The sequence below is a fragment of the Bubalus kerabau genome, chromosome 6, assembly GCF_029407905.1.
Source record: "Bubalus kerabau isolate K-KA32 ecotype Philippines breed swamp buffalo chromosome 6, PCC_UOA_SB_1v2, whole genome shotgun sequence".
Taxonomy (NCBI): Eukaryota; Metazoa; Chordata; class Mammalia; order Artiodactyla; family Bovidae; genus Bubalus; species Bubalus kerabau.
Window position 1 is genome coordinate 3590679 of NC_073629.1, and position 15355 is coordinate 3606033.

General features: G+C 39.0%; 1 long non-coding RNA gene across 1 annotated transcript in view; it reads right to left on the reverse strand.

Moving 5' to 3' along the window:
• Nucleotides 1–3203: 3203 nt before the first annotated feature.
• The window catches only part of LOC129656564 (uncharacterized), a 33829-nt gene continuing 21677 nt past the window's right edge, over nt 3204–15355 (reverse strand). Inside the window, exon 3 of the long non-coding RNA XR_008716390.1 lies at nt 3204–3506. This is a non-coding gene — a long non-coding RNA (uncharacterized LOC129656564). The remainder of the gene's footprint in view (nt 3507–15355) is intronic.

Below are 15355 nucleotides of genomic sequence, written 5' to 3' on the forward strand. Positions count from 1 at the left end.
GTCACCTTGTAAGTTATTTAAATTTTATTGGTTATCATTTATTCACATATTAAATGAAAGGATTCACTTTTAGATGCTCTTTAGTTCCCTCCCAGCTCTGAATTTATATAATTATGATATGTAGCTTGAGCTTCCCTGGTGGCTCAGATGGTACAGTGTCTGCCTGCAGTGCAGGAGGCCCGGGTTTGATCCTTGGGTTGGGAAGATCCCCTGGAGAAGGAAATGGCAACCCACTCCAGTACTCTTGCCTGGAAAATCCCACGGACTGAGGAGCCTGGTGGGCTACAGTCCATGGGCTCGCAAAGAGTCGGACACAACTGAGGTAGCTTATCTACCATTATTCTCTACATTGTTACACCTCATAGGAATTTTTAGTAGTATATTTGTATCTTGGCATTTCATGTACTGCAGTTGGCTATACTACAAATGTAAATATCTCACCTTAAAACCTCAAATCTTAATGAAACATATACTTCTGCATCAGTGTGTAAGGAACCATATCCATAGTGCATTTCAAAACCCCAACCTTTTATTTTCTTGTTCTAAATCACAAATCTAATGGCCATCATCAAAAAATCTACAAACAATAAATGCTGGAGAGTGTGTGGAAAAGACTTACACTGTTTGTGGGAATGTAAATTGGTTCAGCCACTATGGAGAACAGTATGGAGGTTCCTTAAAAAAAAACAAAAATAAGCTGTCATATAATGCACTCCTGGGCATATATCTGGAGAAAACCATAATTCAAAAAGATATATGCACCCCAATGTTCACTGCAGCACTATTTCCAATAGCCTGGACATGGAAGCAACCTAAATGTCCATCAACAGTGGAATGGATACAAAAGATGTAATACAGATATACAATGGAATATTACTCAAGTCATAAAAAGGGGAATGAAATTGGGTCATTTGCAGAGGTGGTGGATGGATCTAGAGAGTGTCATACATAGTGAAGTAAGCCAGATAAAGCCAACTATCATCTGATACTGCTTATATGTGGAATCTAAAAAAATTTATGGTCATGGTGGGGAGGAGGGAAGTGGAGAGATAAATTGAGAGATCAGGTCTGACATATACACATTCAGTTCAGTCACTCAGTTGTGTCCAACTCTTTGCAATCCCATAGACTGCAGCATACCAGGCTTCCCCATCCATCACGATCTCCCAGAGCTTGCTCAAACTCATGTCCTTCGAGTTGGTGATGCCATCCAACCATCTCATCCTCTGTTGTCCCCTTCTCCTCCTGCCTTCAATCTTTCCCAGCATCAGGGTCTTTTCCAATGAGTCAGTTCTGTGCCAAAGTATTGGAGCTTCAGCTTCAGCATCAGAACTAAAGAGCCTCTTTATGAAAGTGAAAGAGGAGAGTGAAAAAGTTAGCTTAAAATTCAATACTCAAAAAACTAAGATCACGGCATCCAGTCCCATAGCAAATAAATGGAGAAACAATGGAAACAGTAAGAGTCTTTATTTTGGGGGGCTCCAAAATCACTGCAGATGGTGACTGCAGCCATGAAATTAAAAGACACTTGCTCCTTAGAAGAAAAGGTATGACTAACCTAGACAGCATATTAAAAAGCAGAGACATTACTTTGCCAACAAAGGTCCATCTAGTCAGAAGCTATGGTTTTTCCAGTAGTCATGTATAGATGTGAGAGTTGCACTATAAAGAAAGCTAAGCACCAAAGAATTGATGCTTTTGAACTGTGGTGTTGGAGAAGACTCTTGAAAGTCCCTTGGACTGCAAGGAGATCAAACCAGTCAGTCCTAAAGGAAATCAGTCCTGAATATTCACTGGAAGGACTGATGCTGAAGCTCAAGCTCCAATACTTTGGCCTCCTGATGTGAAGAATGACTCATTGGAAAAGACCCTGATGCTGGGAAAAATTGAAGGCGGGAGGAGAAGGGGACAACAGAGGATGAGATGGTTGGATGGCATCACTGACTCGATGTACATGAGTTTAAGCAAGCTCCGGGAGATCGTGATGGATAGGGAAGCCTGGCACGCTGCAGTCCATGCGGTTGCAAAGAGTTGGACATGACTGAGCAACTGAACTGAATAACTGATTCAATCTGCTGTACACCTGAAACTAACCACCCAACGTTGTAAATCAACTGTACTCTAATAAAACGTTTTTTTAAAATCACAACTCCATTCATTTATACATTCTTTTTTTTTTTTAATGTTAAGTTCCTATAATTTGCCAGTAAGACATATTATTTCTGTTCTTATTGAGCTTACAATCTAAAGACTGGTACAGGTACTTGAACAAGCCATGACAAGAAAATGTGATCCTATGGAAAACACTAGGGAATATTTAGCAGAGACATCTAACCACATCCCAAAGCAACTTCAATTTTTTAAAATAACCTTTGACTTCACTATTTGAAACTTTGAACATTTAAACAAATTACATCTGCAGCTCTCATTTTTTTTTTTTTAAATTACAGACTTATTTGCTCAGTGGCACGTGGGATCTTCCTGGATCAGGGATCAAACCCATGTCTCCTGCATTGGCGGGCAGGTTCTTAACCACTGAGCTACCAGGGAAGGCCCCAGTTCTCCTTTATTTAAGATAAAGTAATTTAACTAATAACATTAGAAATTCTCCTTTCCCTAAAAAAGTAAGTACATTCAGACACCTCCATATCAATAACACCTTACAACCCAGGAGAATATTTTCCAAATGGCTTTAATAGTAGCTTATTTATTAGTTGATAAACAACCCTGCAATTTTCCTAAGTTTCTAAGTACTGTGCAAAACTGACTGGCCATAGGTGAAATAAACCCAATATAATTTATGCATTGTTTACAGAAATGTTTCAGCTGTATTCTACATGGGATGCCCCACAAACCAGTGTAATACATTTGTTACAAAGGAACATAATTGGCCAACACAGACAATAGTCTTTTGTGTATTAAGACCATAAAGCTTCACTGTTGTTGAGTATTTTTAATCTTAAATGTAATAGTTTTGACTTTTATTATTTCTCCATTATAAAAGTAATATAGAATTATAGTCAAATTAGAAACTCTTAAGTGAGTATAAAGAAAATAATCACCCTTAAAGTCCCAGTCATATATAACTCACATTAACAGTTTAGTGTATAACCTGCTAGCTGGTTTTTCCCCTTTCTTTTCTTTACTTTCTAAAACGGACTTCAACTGTACAAATTTGAAATAATCAAAACCCTTACTTTGTAACACATTCTCATCATTAACTCTCTTTATTACGTATTTAATAAGCTAATAAATATTTGCCACCGTATGCAAGATCTACAGTGTGCTGAGCTATGCCCAGTTGTGTCTGACTCTCTGCAACACCATGGCCTGTAGCCAAGCAGGCTCCTCTGTCCATGGGATTTCCCAAGTAAGAATACTGGAATGGGTTGCCATTTCCTTCTCCAGGGGAATCTTCGTGACCCAGGGATTGAATCCGTGTTTCTGGTGTCTCCTGCCTTGGCAGGCGGATTCTTTACCACTGCATCACCTGGGAAGCTCAAGATCTAGAATAGAGACAACAAATGACAAGTTATTGTCAATATTCTAGATGTTTTTCTATGCATTATATGTATGTAGAACTTTTTTAAAAGTGGTCCTTTCTAGTCAAGATCTCATCAGTCTAGTATCTACAATTAAGAGATTGAAGTGAGAAGCAAAGATTGTCCTAACACATATTTACCAATGAACTAATAGCATACCAATGAACAAATTATAAACTTTCAATGTAACCAATAAACATTTGTATCATTTGAAGTACTGAACAGTATTCCACTGCACAAATTTGTTACAATTTATTTAACAGTCCTCTTTTTTAACATTTAGATACTCTGTTTTTAAAATTAGGTAAGAATGTGAAAACATCCTTAAATATGCTTCTTGACCCATATCTTAGCCCATATCTTGACCCATCTATCTGATTATGTCCTCTAGTTGGATCAAAGGGTATGCACATTTTTAGGGCCTTTGATACAACCTGCTAAATTGCTTTTAAAGTTTAAATTAATTTAGCCTCCAGTGACCTCACTAGGAAAGTAAGGCTCCAGATGCCAGAAGGCCTCAGGCAGCTGGAAGTTGGTGGCATAAATACAACAATCAGACCTGAGGATGAGTAGGGCATTGACAAAGTATACTATGCTTTAGAAAGGAATCATATATGCAACATTTAATTTGAATATTTTAGCATATTTTTCAGGTTATATATGCAAGAATACTTTAAAATCCATGATGGAAAAAAAGCCACAGAAACAAAACTTTGTGCGGCCAGAGGTCTAGTTCAGTTCAGTCACTCAGTCATGTCCGACTCTTTGCGACCCCATGAATCACAGCACGCCAGGCCTCCCTGTCCATCACCAACTGCCAGAGTTCACTCAAACTCATGTCTATCGAGTCGGTGATGCCATCCAGCCATCTCATCCTCTGTCGTCCCCTTCTCCTCCTGCCCCCAATCCTTCCCAGCATCAGGGTCTTTTCCAATGAGTCAACTCTTCGCATGAGGTGGCCAAAGTACTGGAGTTTCAGCTTCAGCATCAGTCCTTCCAATGAACACCCAGGACTGATCTCCTTTAGGATGGACTGGTTGGATCTCTTTGCAGTCCAAGGGACTCTCAAGAGTCTTCTCCAACACCACAGTTCAAAAGCATCAATTCTTCGGCGCTCAGCCTTCTTCACAGTCCAACTCTCACATCCTTACATGACCACAGGAAAAACCATAGCCTTGACTAGACAGACCTTTGTTGGCAAAGTAATGTCTCTGCTTTTCAATATGCTATCTAGGTTGGTCATAACTTTCCTTCCAAGGAGTAAGCGTCTTTTAATTTCATGGCTGCAGTCACCATCTGCAGTGATTTTGGAGCCCAAAAAAATAAAGTCTGACACTGTTTCCACTGTTTCCCCATCTATCTGCCATGAAGTGATGGGACCAGATGCCATTATCTTAGTTTTCTGAATGTTGAGCTTTAAGCCAACTTTATCACTCTTAGTCAACACCGAAATCAGATTGATTATATTCTTTTCAGCCAAAGATGGAGAACCTCTATACAGTCAGCAAAAACAAGACCGGGAGCTGACTGTGGCTCAGATCATGAACTCCTTATTGCCAAATTCAGACTTAAATTGAAGAAAGTGGGGAAAACCACTAGATCATTCAGATATGATCTAAATCAAATTCCTTATGATTATACATTGGAAGTGAGAAATAGATTTAAGGGACTAGATCTGATAGAGTGCCTGATGAACTATGGAATGAGGTTCGTGACATTGTACAAGAGACAGGGATCAAGACCATCCCCATGGAAAAGAAATGCAAAAAAGCAAAATGGCTGTCTGGGGAGGCCTTACAAATAGCTGTGAAAAGAAGAGAAGCGAAAAGGAAAGGAGAAAAGGAAAGATACAAGCATCTGAATGCAGAGTTCCAAAGAATAGCAAAGAGAGATAAAAAAATCTTCCTCAGTGATCAATGCAAAGAAATAGAGGAAAACACCAGAATGGGAAAGATCTCTAGATCTCTAGAAATCTTTTTTTTTTCTAGAGATCTCTAGAAAATCCCATGGACGGAGGAGCCTGGTAGGCTGCAGTCCATGGGGTCGCTAAGAGTCGGACACGACTGAGCAACTTCACTTTCACTTTTCACTTTCATGCATTGGAGAAGGAAATGGCAACCCACTCCAGTGTTCTTGCCTGGAGAATCCCAGGGACGGGACGCCAGGTTGGCTGCCATCTATGGGGTCGCACAGAGTCGGACACGACTGCAGCGATGCAGCAGCAGCAACAGAGATCTCTTCAAGAAAATTAGAGATACAAAGGGAACATTTCATGCAAAGATGGGCTTGATAAAGGACAGAAATGGTATGGACCTAACAGAAGCAGAAGATATTAAGAAGAGGTGGTAAGAATACACAGAAGAACTGTACAAGAAGAGCTTCACGACCCAGATAATCACGATGGTGTGATCACTCACCTAGAGCCAGACGTCCTGGAATGTGAAGTCAAGTGGGCCTTAGGAAGCATCACTACAAACAAAGCTAGTGGAGGTGATGGCATTCCAGTTGAGCTATTTCAAATCCTGAAAGATGATGCTGTGAAAGTGCTGCACTCAATATGCCAGCAAATTTGGAAAACTCAGCACTGACCACAGGACTGGAAAAGGTCAGTTTTCTTTCCAATCCCAAAGAAAGGCCAGAGGTCTAAGTTTCTGTCAAAAACCAAATTATATGATGACTAAGTAGAAATTTTTTTTTAAATAAAAAGTATAACTATTAAATCCTATCCAATTTTTATATGTCTGTAACCAGTCCTGGGTGTTCATTGGAAGGACTGATGCTGAGGCTGAAACTCCAATACTTTGGCCACCTCATGCGAAGAGTTGATTCATTGGAAAAGACCTTGATGCTGGGAGGGATTGGAGGCAGGAGGAGAAGGGGATGACAGAGGATGAGATGGCTGGATGGCATCACCAACTCAATGGACATGAGTTTGAGTGAACTCCGGGAGTTGGTGATGGACAGGGAGGCCTGGTGCGCTGCGGTTCATGGGGTCGCTAACAGTCAGACACAACTGAGGGGCTGAACTGAACTGAACCCTTTAGGCCAACTTGAAATGTACAATATGTGAAGCTTCAGGCAGATGAAGACCTAGAAAAAATATTTTTTAAACCCTTACATGCTTCTTCTATATATACATGTTACAAACTCATATTAAATATTTTTTAACATGAATTTAGTAATTTAGAAATAATCCCACATTATTCCAGTCCTCCTGCTTACCATTTATTTTGGTTTTAGAAATGGTAAAAAATTTATCAAGTTATATATATATATAAACAACATACACGTTTATATATTCACAAAGTAAAAAAATTAGCAATAAAAAGTATACAATAAAAAATAAATCTTATGTGTATTCCTAATGTTACTATCCAAAGACAGTCACTCTTAATGGTTTCTTACATATCCTGAAGACTGTCTATGCACATATCAAACACACAGACAAAAAATATGTGTGTGTGTTCTCTCTCCAATTAAAAAAAAAAACAAAAACATATGCTACAAATTGTTCTACATTTTGTATTTATCACTGTATCTTAGAGACTATTCCATATTACTACAGAGGTATCTGCCTCATAAAAAATTTTTTTTTAAATTAAAAGCACAGAACAAAACATTTTCAGGGCTTAGGGGAAATTACTTTTGAGGAAGGCTCAGTAGATACTGTGAGATTACTGTAATAAGAAAAAGTTGAAGGAGACATTCATTTATTCATTCCTTCACTTACTCATTCACCATGATTCAAATATTTAACAGCTATGGGGAACTTACTGGGTATTAGGAGTATAAAAAGGAATTAAAAATCATTTCTACCTTCTAGGAGTCATAGGCTATTAGGAAATATACCCATATAAACAATTCAGCAATCATAATACCATATGATGTGATATTATGCTATACACTGGCAACACAAAGAAGTAATTAACTCTATTTGTACCAGGAACAAATGTTAAGCATCAGAGATAAGATCAGTGGCTCAGTTGTGTCCAACTCTTTGCGACCCCATGAATCGCAGCACACCAGGCTTCCCTGTCCATCACTAACTTCCGGAGTTCACTGAGACTCACGTCCATCGAGTCGGTGATGCCATCCAGCCATCTCATCCTCTGCCGTCCCCTTCTCCTCCTGCCCCCAATCCCTCCCAGCATCAGAGTCTTTTCCAATGATTTAACTCTTCGCATGAGGTGGCCAAAGTACTGGAGTTTCAGCTTTAGCATCATTGAGAATGGACTGGTTGGATCTCCTTGCAGTCCAAGGGACTCTCAAGAGTCTTCTCCAACACCACAGTTCAAAAGCATCAATTCTTCAGTGCTCAGCCTTCTTCACAGTCCAACTCTCACATCCATACATGACCACAGGAAAAACCATAGCCTTGACTAGACAGACCTTTGTTGGCAAAGTAATGTCTCTGCTTTTCAATATGCTATCTAGGTTGGTCATAACTTTCCTTCCAAGGAGTAAGCGTCTTTTAATTTCATGACTGCAGTCACCATATGCAGTGATTTTGGAGCCCAGAAAAATAAAGTCTGACACTGTTTCCACTGTTTCCCCATCTATTTCCCATGAAGTGGTGGGACCGGATGCTATGATCTTCGTTTTCTGAATGTTGAGCTTTAAGCCAAGTTTTTCACTCTCCACTTTCACTTTCATCAAGAGGCTTTTGAGTTCCTCTTCACTTTCTGCCATAAGGGTGGTGTCATCTGCATATCTGAGGTTATTGATATTTCTCCCGGCAATCTTGATCCCAGCTTGTGTTTCTTCCAGTCTAGCGCTTCTCATGATGTACTCTGCATATAAGTTAAACAGGATGACAATATACAGCCTTGACGAAATCCTTTTCCTATTTGGAACCAGTCTGTTGTTCCATGTCCAGTTCTAACTGTTGCTTCCTGACCTGCATACAAATTTCTCAAGAGGCAGATCAGGTGGTCTGGTATTCCCATCTCTTTCAGAATTTTCCACAGTTTATTGTGATCCACACAGTCAAAGGCTTTGGCATAGTCAAGTAAGACGGTTGGTGTTGCAGGAGGGCATCAGAGGGCAAACACACTGAAACCATACTCACAGAAAACTAGTCAATCTAATCACACTAGGAGCACAGCCTTGTCTAACTCAATGTTAAGCATTCATGGGTATTATTTCATATAAAACTTACCACAACCCTGTTACATGCCTGCAGGGGGTCTTTATTAGTCAAGGCTTCATTAAAAGTCCCCACAGTTGAGAGATTGAGCAAAAGTTGCCTTGCTATATATTTACCAGTAAATCAGTCACTTATAAAATTAGTCATTAGATATACTTCCTTACATAGCATCTTTCTGTTCCTATTAGCCTGTTTGAAAATTCACTCCAAACTGTTTTCAAAATGAAATTGCAAATTTCTTGCAAAAGATGTAGGACTTTCATGAAGTTTTGGAAAGTAATAGTGGAGAATTGCTCAGATTACAAGAAAAACCACAGATGAAAATAAGAATGTTGTGGAAATATACTAGTTAATAATTGAAGAAGAGAAATTCCAAAAGGGTAGTGGCATTTCACAAGAAAATGATTTGAATGGAAAAGAAAAGTAAAATATGTTTTTTATGTACCATGGTGGTGGTGGTGGTGGTGGTGGTGGTGGTTTAGTCGCTAAGTCGTGTCCAACTCTCGTGACCCCATGGACTGTGGCCCACCAGGCTCCTCTGTCCATGGGATTTTCGAGGTAACCTAAGGCAAACCCTATAGCAGATATACAAAAGATAACAGTGGTACCAATAAGCATAGGACTATGGAAAATCATCAAATCAAAAGGAAGAGAGCAAAAGAAGAAGAAAGGAACAAAGAAATTACAGCCAGCCAGAAAACAATTAACAAAATGCCAACAGTAAGTCCACACCTAAACCAATAATTACTTTAAATATAAAAGACTAAATTATCTAGTGAAAAGACATAGAATGTCTTGGGACTCCCCTGGCAGTCCAGTGGTTAAGACTCCATGCTTCCACTGCAGGGGCCACAGGTTTCATTGCTGGTTGGGGAATGAAGATCCCCCATGCTAAAAGATGCAGTTCCCTGCCTCGTAAAGCCACAGTATCTGAATGGATTAAAAAAACAAGACCCAACAATATGCTGCCTATAAGAGATTCACTGAAGCTCTAAGGAAACAGACTAAGAGTGAAGAGATGGGAAAATGTATTCTTTGTAAATGGAAATCAAAAGAAAGCAGGAGTAAGCTATACTTCCACTGGAGGAGGAAATGGCAACCCATTCCAGTATTCTTGCCTGAAAAATCCTCATGGACAGAGGAGCCCAGCAGGCTACAATCCATGAGGTCACAGAGTCGGGCATGACTGGGAAACTGAGCACAAGTACAAAGCTCTATTTCAATCAGGTAAAACAGACTTTAAGGCAAAGACGTGTAAGAAGAAAAAAGGAAGGTCATTATATAGTGATAAAGGGGTCAGTCGAAAACAGGATGTAACATTTGTAAATATTTATGCATTCAAAATAGGAGGAGCACCTAAATATATAAAGCAAATATTATCAGACCTGGAAGAAATAACAACATAATAATAGTAAAATAATCCTTTTCAACAATGGATCGGTAATCCAGACAGAAAGTCAATAAGGAAGCACTGCATTTCCTACATTAGACCAGACGGCTTTACTGATGAATTCTACCAAACATTTAAAGAAGAATTAATACCAATCCTTCTCAAACCTTTCCAAAAAACAGAAAAAGAAGGAACACTTCCAAATTCATTTAATGAGGCTATCATTACCCTGATACCAAAATCAGAAAAAGATGCTACAAGAAAAGAAAATTACAGATCAATATCCCTGATAAACATAGACGCAAAAATCCTCAACAAAATATTGGCAAATCAAATTTAACAATATACTAACAGGACCATATACCATAATGAAGTGAGATTTATTCCAGGGATGTAAGGATGACTCATAATCTGCAAATCAATCAATTTGATATACCTCATTAACAAAATGGAGGATAAATATTATACAATCATGTAGAAAAAGCATTTACAAAATTCAATATCCGTTTATGATAAAAAACTTCAAACAAAGTCGGTATGGAAGGAATGTACTTCAACAAAGTAAAGGTCACTAAGATAAACTTCCGGCTAACATCATCAGTTCAGTTAAGTTGCTCAGTCATGTCTGACTCTTTGCAACCCCATGAATCGCAGCACGCCTGGCTGCCCTGTCCATCACTAACTCCCGGAGTTCACTCAAACTCACGTCCATCGAGTCAGTGATGCCATCCAGCCATCTCATCCTGTCGTCCCCTTCTCCTCCTGCCCCCAATCCCTCCCAGCATCAGAGTCTTTTCCAATGAGTCAACTCTTCACATGAGGTGGCCAAAGTATTGGAGTTTCAGCTTTAGCATCATTCCTTCCAAAGAACACCCAGGACCAATCTCCTTTAGAATGGAGTGGTTGCATCTTTTCTTCACAGTCCAACTCTCACATCCTTACATGACCACAGGAAAAACCATAGCCTTGACTAGACAGACCTTTGTTGGCAAACTAATGTCTCTGCTTTTCAATATGCTATCTAGGTTGGTCATAACTTTCCTTCCAAGGAGTAAGTGCTTTTTAACTTCATGGTTGCAGTCACCATCTGCAGTGACTTTGGAGCCCCAAAAAATAAAAGTCTGACACTGTTTCCACTGTTTCCCCATCTATTTCCCATGAAGTGATGGGACAAGATGCCATAATCTTGCTTTTCTGAATGTTGAGCTTTAAGCCAACTTTTTCACTCTCCACTTTCACTTTCATCAAGAGGCTTTTGAGTTCCTCTTCACTTTCTGCCATAAGGGTGGTGTCATCTGCATATCTGAGGTTATTGATATTTCTCCCAGCAATCTTGATTCCAGCTTGTGCTTCTTCCAGCCCAGCATTTCTCATGATGTACTCTGCATATAAGTTAAATAAGCAGGGTGACAATATACAGCCTTGACGTACTCCTTTTCCTATTTGGAAACAGTCTTTTGTTCCAGGTCCATTTCTAACTGTTGCTTCCTGACCTGCATACAGGTTTCTCAAGAGGCAGGTCAGGTGGTCTGGTATTCCCATCTCTTTCAGAATTTTCCACAGTTTATTGTGATCCACACAGTCAAAGGCTTTGGCATAGTCAATAAAGCAGAAATAGATCGTTTTCTGGAACTCTCTTGCTTTTTTGATGATCCAGCAGATGTTGGCAATTTGGTCTCTGGTTCCTTTGCCTTTTCTAAAACCAGCTTGAACATCTGGAAGTTCATGGTTCACATATTGCTGAAGCCTCGCTTGGAAAATTTTGAGCATTACTTTACTAGCATGTGAGATGAGTGCAATTGTGCGGTAGTTTGAGCATTCTTTGGCATTGCCTTTCTTTGGGATTGGAATGAAAACTGACCTTTTCCAGTCCTGTGGCCACTGCTGAGTTTTCCAAATTTGCTGGCATATTGAGTGCAGCACTTTCACAGCATCATGTTTCAGGATTTGAAATAGCTCAACTGGAATGCCATCACCTTCACTAGCTTTGTTCATAGTGATGCTCTCTAAAGCCCACTTGACTTCACATTCCAGGATGTCTGGCTCTAGGTCAGTGATCACACCATCGTGATTATCTTGGTCATGAAGATCTTTTTTGTACAGTTCTTCTGTGTATTCCTGCCACCTCTTCTTAATATCTACTGCTTCTGTTAGGTCCATACCATTTCTGTCTTTTATCCAGCCCATCTTTGCATAAAATGTTCCCTTGCTATCTCTAATTTTCTTGAAGAGATCTCTAGCTTTCCCATTCTGTTGTTTTCTTCTATTTCTTTGCTTTGGTCGCTGAGGAAGGCTTTCTTATCTCTTCTTGATATTCTTTGGAACTCTGCATTCAGATGCTTATATCTTTCCTTTTCTCTTTTGCTTTTTGCTTCTCTTCTTTTCACAGCTATTTGTAAGGCCTCCTGAGACAGTTATTTTGCTTTTTTTGTGTTTCTTTTCCACGGGGATAGTCTTGATCCCTGTCTCCTGTACAATGTCACGAACCTCCGTCCATAGTTCATTAGGCACTCTATCTATCAGATCTAGTCCCTTAAATCTATTTCTCACTTCCTTCATACTTGATGGCAAAAAGCTGAAAGCTTTTACTTTAAGATCAGAAACAAGCAAAAGAATGCCTACTCTGTTACTTTTACTCAACATAGTACTGGAAGTCCCAGCCAGAGCAATTAGGCAAGAAAAAGAAAGAAAAGGCATTCAAATTGGAAAGGAATATGTAAAAATGTCTTTACTTGCAGATGACATAATATTATATATAGAAACCCTCAAGGACTCTAATGAAAATTGTTAGAATTAATAAATGAATTCATCAAAGTTGCAGGATACAAACTCCATATGTAAGCATTAATTGTATTAAAAACACTGACAATGAGCTATACAAAACAGAAAATAACAAAACAACACCACTTAGTTTCATCAAAAGAAATAAAATATCCAAGAATAAATTTAACCAAAGAAATAAAAGGTCTGTATACTAAAAACTATAAAATATTGATGAAAGAAATAAATGGAAAGTTTTTCTGTGCTCTCAGATTGGGAGAATTAATATTCTTAAAATGTTCTTCATACTACCTAAAGAAATCTCAAATTCAGTGCAATCCCTACGGAATTTCAATGACATTTTTTGTAGAAATAGATTGAACAATTCTAAAATTCATACGTAATCACAAAAGATCCCAAACAGCCAAATCAAAATTGAGAAAGAACAAAGCTGTATTACATATTCTGATTTTAAACTATATTACAAAATTATAGTAACCTAAACAGTATCATTTTGTTATAAAAACAGACACATAGCTCAAAGGGACAAATTAGAGCCCAGAAATAAATTCATGCATATTTGATTAATTAACTTATAACAAAGGAACCAAGAATATACAATGGGGAAAAATAGTCTGTTCAATAAATGGTGTTGGGAAAGCTGGACAAGAATGAAATGAATGAATGAAATTGGACAAGAATGAAATTGGACCCCTATCTACCATTATACACCAAAATCAATTCAAAATGGATTAAAGACTAGAGTGTAAGACCAGAAATCATAAAGTTCCTAGCAAAAAGCATAGGGAGTAAGCACTTTGACATCAGTCTTGGTGATGATTTTTTGGATTTGTCACCAAAAGCAGAGGTAACAAAAGCAAAAATAAACAAGTGAGACTACATCTAACCAAAGGAAAGGAAACAAGCAGTATGAAATGCCAACTTATGAAATGTGAGAAAATATTTGCAAATCATACATTTGATAAGGGATTAATATCCAAAATATATAAAGAACACACAATTCAACAAAAAACTATCAAACAATCTAATTAAAAAGCATATAGAAGAACCGAATAGATAATTTTCTAAAGACACAAAAAAGACAAGTATATGAAAAGGTGTTCAGTATAAGTAATCATCAGTTCAGTTCAGTTCAGTCGCTCAGTCGTGTCCGACTCTCTGTGACCCCATGAATCACAGCATGCCAGGCCTCCCTGTCCATCACCAACTCCTGGAGTTCACTCAAACTCACGTCCATTGAGTCAGTGATGGCATCCAGCCATCTCATCCTCTGTCGTCCCCTTCTCTTCCTGCCCCCAGTCCCTCCCAGCATCAGAGTCTTTTCCAGTGAGTCAACTCTTCACATGAGGTGGCCAAAGTGCTGGAGTTTCAGCTTCAGCATCATTCCTTCCAAAGAAATCCCAGGGCTGATCTCCTTCAGAATGGACCAGTTGGATCTCCTTGCAGTCCAAGGGACTCTCAAGAGTCTTCTCCAACACCACAGTTCAAAAGCATCAATTCTTCGGTGCTCAGCCTTCTTCACAGTCCAACTCTCACATCCATACATGACCACAGGAAAAACCATAGCCTTGACTAGACAGACCTTTGTTGGCAAAGTAATGTCTCTCTTTTCAATATGCTATCTAGGTTGGTCATAACTTTCCTTCCAAGGAGTAAGCATCTTTTAATTTCATGGCTGCAGTCACCATCTGCAGTGATTTTGGAGCCCAGAAAAATAAAGTCTGACACTGTTTCCACTGTTTCCCCATCTATTTCCCATGAAGTGATGGGACCGGATGCCATGATCTTGGTTTTCTGAATGTTGAGCTTTAAGCCAACTTTTTCACTCTCCACTTTCACTTTGGGAAATGCAAATCAAAACCACAATGAAATATCACCTTACACTTGTTAAAATGGTTATCAAACCAACAAGTGGTGGTGAGGATGCAGAGAAATGAGAATATTTGTACACTGTGGGTGGGACTGAAAATCTGTGCAGCCAGTATGGAAAATAACACAGAGGTTGCTCAAACAATAAAACAAGAACTACCATATGACCTAGCCATCCTAATTCTGGATATATATCCAAATGAAATTAAAATAGGATATCAAAGATACACCTGTTTACTTATATGTCATTGCAGCATTATTCACAATAGTCAAAATATGGAAACAACCTAAGTGTCCATAAATAGATGAATAAATAAAGAATGGATAAAGAATATGTAGCATGGACTTTACTGGTAGTCCAGTGGTAAGAATCTGCCTGCCAATGCAGGGGACATGGGTTCGATCCTTGGTATGGGAAGATTCCAGACACAGTAACTAAGTCTGTGTGCTGCAACTATTGAGCCCAAGCTCTAGAACCTGCGGACTGTAACTACAGAAGCCTGTGCACCTAAAGCCCGTGCTCCACAGAGAGAAGCCACTGCCAGGAGAAGCCCATGCACAGCAACTTACAGAGTAGCACCAACTCGCCCCAACCAGAGCAAGCCCTCAGGCAGCAAGGAAGACCCA